Genomic DNA, 9247 nt, shown 5'->3' on the forward strand with positions numbered 1-9247 from the left:
GTCAGGGGAGGACGTGGAGCCTCCACAGCCCTTCCCCCATGCCTTGCCCTGTGTGTCTCTTCGTCTATATGCTTTGTAATATACTTTATAATAAACTGGTAATCTCAAGTGTTTCCCTGAACTGCTTCAGCAAATTAATCAAACCAGAGGGGGTCGTGGGAACCCCAAGTTGAAGCCAGTAGGTCAGAAGTTCCAGAGGCTCAGATTTGCAGCAAGGAGTATCTGCCACAAGGGCGTGTTGGTGCGGGCAGTCTTGGGGACTGAGCCCTCAGCCTGTGGGATCTGATGCTATCTCCAGGTAACTAGTGTGGGAATTGAACTAAAGGTGAATTAGAATTGAATTAGTTGGTGTCCACTGTTTGTTGGTGGGGAACCCCTCCCAAAAGCATGTGGTCACAGAAGGCTTCTGTGTTCATTGCTGTGGTATGAGAGCAAAGGAAAAAATGTGATTTGAGTGTTTTTTTGAATCAGCGTGTTACAGTTTTCATCTGCTTTGTGTTCACTTTTTCTGGTGTTATTTATCATCTTTTTAATAATAACTGTATTTTTTTTTCTGTGTGTCCCCTGTTTAAATGAAATGGCTTTTTCTAGACTATTAGGGGACAGTTCCTGATCAGTGGAGACCAGGGAATGAACTAGGGTCATTCTCTTAGCTTCAACTTTCCTTGTTACTAAGAAGGACTCAAAATACATCATCCCATCCATCTCTCTGTCCAAAGCCTGGCCAAGAAGCTTTCCTCGCTTCAGTCCTGCGTTTCCTGGAGCTCTCCCCTTTAGATGAGTCATTTCGTTGTTCCATGACTTTCCGAGATCGGATTCCTTTGGGCCCACAATCTCCTCCCCACACCACGTACCTTCTCGACTGTCCAGAGTCATTTCCCAGCTCAATGTGTCTGCTCCTGGCAGTTTTCCCTCAGGATGAGACTACATTTCTGGAAAGGGATATTAGTTGGATATTTTGGCGATCATCAAGGGTTTGCTCTACTCTCTCACTGTCGGGTCTTGAGATGCCATGTGCAGGCTCCTGCTTTCACTTGCAGCTCTGAGCATCTCAGAACTTGTAGTTCACGGTTATTCACAGGCTTGTCCACACAGATTTTTATTCCAGGCGAGGCCTTCTTTTGAGGGTGAGTCTTTATGGGTGATCTTGGGTTCTACAGCTTATAGGGCTTGTCAAAGGTGTGCATTGAGCCCACCACTCTCTTTTCCTGTTTCTGCCACCTTGCACCATCTGAATTCCAGTGTTTCTACCCTGCTCAGTTACTGCCACCTCTCCACAGCCGATTGCCTTTGGATGCCATTGCCATCTGTGGTTTTGACTACACTCACCAGTACTCTATCACCTGGTATTTAAAATATATAAGCTATGCATATTTTTACACTATTCTTAATTTTCTATTTGGTTTTCTGGAGCAGTTTTGAAAAGACTGAGAAACTACATTGCCGCCATAATCTGGCTAGGACCAGAACTCGGGATCAATATTTTTTTATAGAGTGTGGAAGAATGAAGCTTCCACATATTCTTTATAAAATCTTATAATTTCAGAATGTGAGTTCTCTAAAAATCTTAAAGGTCACAGAGTCCAATACGCTCCTGTAATAGGAAAGATAATGGAGGTCCAGAGAGTGAAAAAGACTTTCTCAAAGCCCGTGTAAAAAGTAGTAGAGCCAAGTAAGAAATACAGCTTTCACAGAATCTCGATGTCAGCAGGAACCTCAGGGCACGGGGTCCATCTTCCTACCCAGTGCACAGAATTCCCTAGGAAGAGAGGCAGCCAATATCCCCTTGAATTTTTTTTTTTTTTTTGAGACAGAGTCTCACTCTGTCACCCAGGCTGGAGTGCAGTGACTCAATCTCAGCTCACTGAACCTCCACCTCCCGGGTTCAAGCGATTCTCCTGCCTCAGCCTCCTGAGTAGCTGGGATTACAGGCATGTGCCACCATGCCCAGCTAATTTTTGTATTTTTAGTAGAGACAGGGTTTCACCATGTTGGTCAGGCTGGTCTCAAACTCCTGATCTCATGATCCACCCGTCTCAGCCTCCCAAAGTGCTGGGATGACAGGCATGAGCCACCGTGCCCGGCCCCCTTGAGTATCTTAAAGGAGGAGATGTCTAACTCAACCATTTCCCCATGTGGTAAAGACAAACTTATCTTTTCACTTTTTTCCTTTTTGAAAAGTATAAACGGACACAGACAAGGATGAACTGATGCAGGTGTCACTACGTTTGTTCTCTGTTTCCTCTCGGTTTAGAAGCTGACTTGAAGCACCTCAAGGCTGATTCACAGTCTGAGTTGGAAACAATCTTCAAGTTCATCTATTCTAGTGTGATTCATTAGTCTACGCTTAAACATGCCTGGCAGCTCACTCTGTCATCGATTGTTCGGGAGTTCTTCCGAGAGTGAGATGATGCACATGAGCGTATTTGTGGATTACGCAACATTATGTAAATCTAAGATTGTCAGGTTTCTTAGATTGAATGGAATTCTCTTCCCTTTAACTTCTAAGCATTGTTCTTGGTTCTGCCGTCTGAATCTATGCAGAATAACTCTCATTACTCTTGTACTTTGCAATGCTTGAAACGCTGGAAGACAGCTATTGGGCTCCTTCCTCGTGGCTAAGGCTTATCTCTTTCCATGCTTATAAACACAGCCAGCACTTTTATTCCTCCTGTGGCATTGTCTCCAGTTCTCCCAGCAATCTGTGTAATCTCCTTTTAGCACACTAGAGCTTATTAATGTTTCTCTTAATATGCCAAAAATAAACAGAGTGGTACTGAACTTTCTCTGACTCAGCATCACACTTCTATCAGCACAGTGTAAGACAATGAGTCATTCCAGTGCTTCTTATTAAGCCTGATTTGTTTTCAGCTTGCACTCAACTAAAAACACCTAATATTTTCCAGTGAACTTCTAGTAAAGCAGTTCTCCCACTTCTTGGGCGTGTGGGTAGTGGATATTTTTGGTCCTAGATGTAGGAAAATAGCTTTGTAAGCACCGACACAAATCCTAGCAGAACTCCAGTGACTTACTGAACCTGGGGACCTTGACTCTTTTGGGCATCAAGGTTCTCTCTGATATGCTCCGTACCTTTCTTGAGATTTAATTCTTCCTTGGCTGTATCTGCTCTGTTCCTTTGTATTTGAATATCATGCTCCTAGATAGAGAAGTCCAAAGAAAAGTAGTGGGTCAACAATCCCCTTCTCACTCTTGGTAATAATTTCTACCACTTTCTGCCACTCCCCTGGCACCACTGCTGTTTCCTGTTTACCGCTATCTGTACCCGTATATCACTGAGTACCCAAGCAGTGGTGCATGCTGTCCTCTTCTCCTGTTTACTTTTTTTCCTTATTAATACAGTATTTATTATCTTTTCTCTGTCAAACCCTGAGCCAGCCATGTTCCCCAGGCCACCCAGGGAGGGATAGGAAAAGGAACACACAGGGCCACCAGACATGGGAGAAAGAACTATGGAAGGTGGAGGCGACTCCTTCACAAGGCGAAAAGGATGAGAAATGTCACCATCAGGCAGAAGAGCTCCAAGGCCTTCCAGAGGGCAAAGCCCAGAAGGGTGTAGGAGAAGAGCTGCCGCTTCAGAGAAGTGTCCCTGGCATAACCAATGATGAGTCTCCCAAACACAGTCCCAGTCCCAGCCCCAGAGCTGGCCACTCCAACTACGGCAGCCCCAGCCCAATGAACTTGGCTGCTGTGTTGATGTCCCTTGAAATGGTGCTGGTTTGGAAGCTGTGGCTAGGGACAAGTGAGGTAAGGAGACGTGAGACTGCCAAGCTGCTGAGACTGTCATCTGTCAGTGTCTCTGGTTGTTTCAGCACCTCTGAGGACAGTGGATGACTCAGCAGCTGTGAGGTGCTCTTGACCAAGGAGGGAGTGGAGACGAACTTGGAGCAAGCATACATTTTCAGCGGGTGAGGGGCTGTGGCAGAAGAGCTGCTCCCAGTGCAGAGAAGACCGAGAAGACTCTCCTGTTTAAGCATACGTAGTGGGGTGAGGAGGAGGGAATGAGTAGGAAGACATAGAATTGGATGCTGCATATTGACCCTCTTTAAGAGGCAGATATCTGCTGTCGGCACATCTTGATATGCATTCCCTGTCCGCTCATTATCCAGGACAGCACCTTTATATCTTCTAACACCCTGTATTTCCTTATCTACGAAACAGGGATATTTAGTGATAACCTGCATTTCCTTTGTAGGATAACCTACATTTCCTTAGAACATTCCTGGTAGTATATCTGATTTTTTCTCACTCCCCTATTTACCATGTAGACCTTATCTATTGAAGCCGTATGCTAAAGAAGACCCTTATGGTGCTAAGGGTCTTAGAAGTCAAAAGCCTCCACCCTACTGTGTATTTTCAAGTGCTGGCTGGCCAGTTTCTATCAAGGATCCACTAAGCTACTAATGAGAGCCTCAAAAATAAACATAATGCAAAACAAACACTTGGAGAGAAAGGTTAAGTTAATCTTTAAGTACTTACCTATCATTTTTCCTGATAATGCCCAAGTACTGGTCATAGGATGTGTTTTTATGTTGATAAGGGAAAGTGGAGGCTACGAAAAGGAAACAGGGCTAAAAGATGAGAAAAAGGGTGAAGCATGAACTGGTCTCTGAGCTGGGATTCAGACAGCACATTTCCCACTTCCAGAATTGTGGTGAACATCATGAGGCCAATACACGTTACCGAGAGAGAGAGAGAGAGATGTATTTTCATATTTAGTCATGGTTGAATGAATATAAATGAATATGTACATAGACTTCTGTATACTTTTGTACATTCACCTACTCTATCTCCGTTTGAAAGATCAATTATTCCCATTACCCATCCCAGAATTTCTCTCCCTGCCCATCACCACGCTCACCTACTTCCCTATTCTCTTAGAACCTGAGTTTTCTGTGTATCAAATCTTCTGTTTCTCTTTGTTATTTTATGACCTATATTCTTATTTCTAAACAATATATTAGTCTTGCATGTTTTTTAACTTTACACAAGTGGAATTATACTGTATATTTCTTTGCCTTGCTTTTTTGTCTGTTCAATTTCATATTCCTGAGATTCATTTATGTTGCTGTGTATTGCTGTAGTTCATTTATTTCTACTGATATACAGTATCATATTTACTCAGCAATATATTATCCATTCTATTGTTGATGGACATTTGGATTGTTTCTAATACGTATTCTTTAATCACAAAGAGTGCTAGGATTAATATTTCTATGCATGTCTCCTGGTGGTATGGACCAGAGTTTCTGTAGGTGTATATCAAGGAATAGAGTTGTTAGGTCAAAAGTTATATGTATTCTTAAGTAAACTGGGTAATTATAAGTTAAAAAAAGGGCACCAATTTTCATTTTTATATACTGTGTATAAGAGTTCTGATTGAAGTCACATCCTTGCCAAACTTGAAATAGTCAAACTGTTTATTTTTTGCCAATCTATTAAATACGAAATATTTCCTTATGGTTTCGATTAGTGTTTACCCATGAATGAGGTTAAGTGTTTTGTTTTATGGTTTTCTTTATTTCTAGTTCTTTATCTTCTTGTAGTTTATTCATTTTAATGGATGTTTGGGTGGTTGTTGAGACATTTTTTAATAGATTCTGTATACTAATTATTTGACAATTATATGTGTGAAACAATTTTTATTTCCCTTTGAAAAATCAAACTTCTTAATTTTAATCTAGTTTCACTGGGTGGTTTGTCTATGCATGAGATAATATGTCTCCCCAGTTTCTGTTTATTTATGTAACAGTTACTTCGATGAGCAAACGTTTTTAATTTTGGTATCTGGTTTATTAGTTACTTCCCTTTATAGTTATTGTTTTTAATATCTAAGAAAATTTGCAACTTCAGAAAATATCTTCCTATTTTCTTCAAAAATCTTTTCAATTTTTGCTTTTAATTTTACATCTATTTGTTATTTGTTTTGTATGGTGAGGTAAGGGTTTGGAGTTCATTTTTTTCCCACATAGATATTCGGTTGACTGAGCACAATAGCTGAAAATATGTTTTGTTGTTGTTGTTTTTAAAGATGGAGTCTCACTCTGTCACCCAGGCTGGAGTGCAGTGACCTGATCTAGGCTCACTGCAACCTCCACCTCCTAGGTTCAAGCAATTCTCCTGCCTCAGCCTCCTGAGTAGCTGTGATTACAGGTACATGGAGCCCCCACAGCACCATGTCCAGATAATTTTTGTATTTGTAGTAGATATGGGGTTTCACTACATTGGCCGGGCTAGTCTCAAACTTGTGACCTCAAGTGATCCATCTGCCTTGGCCTCCCAAAGTGCTGGGATTACAGGCATGAGCTACTGCACCAGCAAGCTGAAAAACTTTTTTTCTATTGAATCATTTCAGTGTCTTTATCAAAAATCAGTCGACTGTATCATTGTGGGTTTATTTTGAATTATCTATTCTGTTTTGGTAGTTTTCATCCAATATGTCTTCATTTTATTTTTCTGCCCCATTCTCTGTCTCTTCTTCTGGGTCTCCAATTACACATATATTAGATGCTTAATATCTTTACATGGGTCTCTAAAGCTTTGTTTCTTTTTATTCAATATTTTCCTCTCCATTTCTCAGCTTGTGTAATTTCTATTGTTCTAGTTTTATGTTTATTGACTTTCCTCTACCATCTTCAATCTGCTATTAAACCCATTTAGTGAATTTTTCATTTTAGTTATAGTATTTTTCTGCTGTAAAATTTTCATTTTGTTCTCTTTTATAGGTTTGATTTCTCTAATTATATTCCCCATCTATTCATTATGAATATATCTTCCTCTAAGTTCTTTAACATATTCATAATAGCTGCTTTAAAGTCTCTGTCTTCTAATTGCAACATCTGCATCATCTTGGAGTTGGGATCTTTTGACTTATTTTAATCTTGGTTATTGGTCATGTTTTTCTATTTCTTTCACGTGTATTGATAATTGATTGATACTGGACATTATGAAAATGGTATAGAGTCTGAATTTTGTTATTTTCCCCTGAAGAATTATTTTTGTTAACTATATTGGACCTGAAACTCCAAATTTTGTCTCTCCTGCAGTTGACAGAAGCTTAAATCTCTCCTTAATTCTTTCAGCTCCCCGTTTTCCTCAATGTGTGTGTGTTGTTTTCTTCTTTTCTATTTGTCACACTACTTTCTGGGATTTTCCCTATGCAAAGAGAGTCAATGGTCAGCCACAGATTCAGGTGGATTTTATGTGCAGGTTTTAGGGTTCATTCCTCTGTGGAATTTTGTAGGTATACAATTATATCATTAGCAAACAGAAATAATTTGACTTCCTCTTTTCCTATTTAAATTTTTATTGCTTTCTCTTGCCTGATTGCTCTGATTAGGACTTCCAGTATGATGTTGAATAGGAGTGGTGAAAGTGGGCATTCTTGTCTTGTTCCAGTTCTTAGGGAGAATGCTTCCAACTTTTACCCATTCAGTATGATATTAGCAGTGGGTTTGTCATAGATGACTCTATTTTGAGGCGTGTTCCTTTGATACCTAGTTTTTTGAAGCCTTTTATCATGAAGCAATGTTTAATTTTATCAGTGCTTTTTCTGTGTCTCCGGAGATGATCATACAGTTTTCATTTTTAAATGTTTATGTAGTGAATCACATTTATTGATTTGTGTGTATTGAACCATCCTTGCATCCCAGAAATGAATTATTTTTTTGCTGTGTTGTTGGATTCAGTTTGCTAGTATTTTGTTGAGGATTTCTGTGTCTAGGTTCTTCATGAATATTGGCCAATAGTTTTCTTTTTTTGTTGTGTTCCTGCCAGACTTTGGTATCAGGATGATGCTGTTTTCAAAGAATGAGTTAGGAAGAAATGCCTCCTCCTCAACTTTTTGGAATAGTTTCAGTAAGATCGGTACTATCTTTTCTTTGTATGTCTGGTAGAATTCATCTGTGAATCTATCTGGTCCAAGGCCTTTTTGTTAGTTACTTTTTATTACTGATTCAATTTTGTCATTTATTATTGGTTTGTTCAGGGTTTCAATTTCTTCCTGCCTCAATCTTTGAAAGTTGTGTATTTCCAGAAATTTATTCATTTCTTGTAGATTTTCTAGATTATGTGCATAGAGAAGTTCACAGTAGTCTCTGCAGGTCTTTTGTATTTCTGAGATTAGTTGTGATGTTGCCTTTGTCATTCTTGATTGTGATTATTTGGATCTTCTTTTCCTAGCTTGCGGTCTATCAATCTTGCTTATTTATTTAAAAAAAAAAAACAAAACCCTTTTCTTTTTGTTGATCCTTTGTATGGGTTTTTTAGTCTCACTTTAATTTAGTTCTGCTCTGATTTTAGTGACTTCTTTTCTTCAAGTTTTGGGTTTAATTTATTCTTGTTTTTTTAGTTCCTTTGGGTGCAATGTTAGGTTGTTAATTGAGACCTGTCTAATTTATTGATGTAGGCATTTGGTGCCACAAACTTTCCTCTTAACACCATTCAGTCATATCCTAGAGGTTTTGTATGTTATGTCTCTATTTTCATTTGTTTCAATGAATTTTTTTATTTATGCTTTAATTTCATTGTTTACCCAAAAGTCATTCAGAAGCAAGGTGTTGAATTTTCATGTATAGAGGAAACATTTTAAAAAGCTATCTAGCAGAATGCTTCCTCATTCCTAGGGGACTCACTTCCTGGTTCCTCAACTGCTTCTGATGTTTCTTAACCACCCCCACCAAATACTGTGTACGATAATCTTTTAATTCAAGCATGGCATTGTGGGTGCTGAGTGAAAGCCTGCCATTATTTGTTGATACTGTTGTTTAGCAGCTGATGCAGGTATTCTGGTGATTCTACTGTGCTGCTTGGTTACCCTGAATGGATTATTATTTTCTCTGTGTTAATGGTATGTTATATTTTTTACTGTTAAGTACTTATATGAGAATAAGTGTAAGAAAATGATTGCTTATCAACAGCAAATAAATTCAGAGTCAGGAATAATAATGATGCCAAACAGTCACGGATTGTCTACACAGGTGCTAAGATAGTGATGCCTTTGCTTTCTGAGGCTTCACTGTATACAAACTTTGTTTCATTCACAAAACTATTCAAAATGTTATACAAAACTACCTTCGGCCTATGTGTATAATGTATATATAAAACATAAATGAATTTTGTATTTAGACTTGAGTATCATTTCCAAGATACCTCGTTATGTACAGTCACGCATCGCTTAACAATGGAAATACATTCTAAGAAATGCATTGTTAGGCAGTTTCTTTGTTGT

The 9247-nt window shown here is 39.1% G+C and overlaps 1 pseudogene; it reads right to left on the reverse strand.

Moving 5' to 3' along the window:
• Positions 1 to 3492: 3492 nt before the first annotated feature.
• LOC135268201 (ATP synthase F(0) complex subunit C2, mitochondrial-like) lies at positions 3493 to 3962 on the reverse strand (annotated as a pseudogene).
• Between the last annotated feature and the right edge of the window lie 5285 nt (positions 3963 to 9247).

Source organism: Aotus nancymaae, unplaced genomic scaffold, assembly GCF_030222135.1.
Source record: "Aotus nancymaae isolate 86718 unplaced genomic scaffold, 86718_ANA_hifiasm-v0.15.2.pri h1tg000039l, whole genome shotgun sequence".
Lineage (NCBI taxonomy): Eukaryota > Metazoa > Chordata > Mammalia > Primates > Aotidae > Aotus > Aotus nancymaae.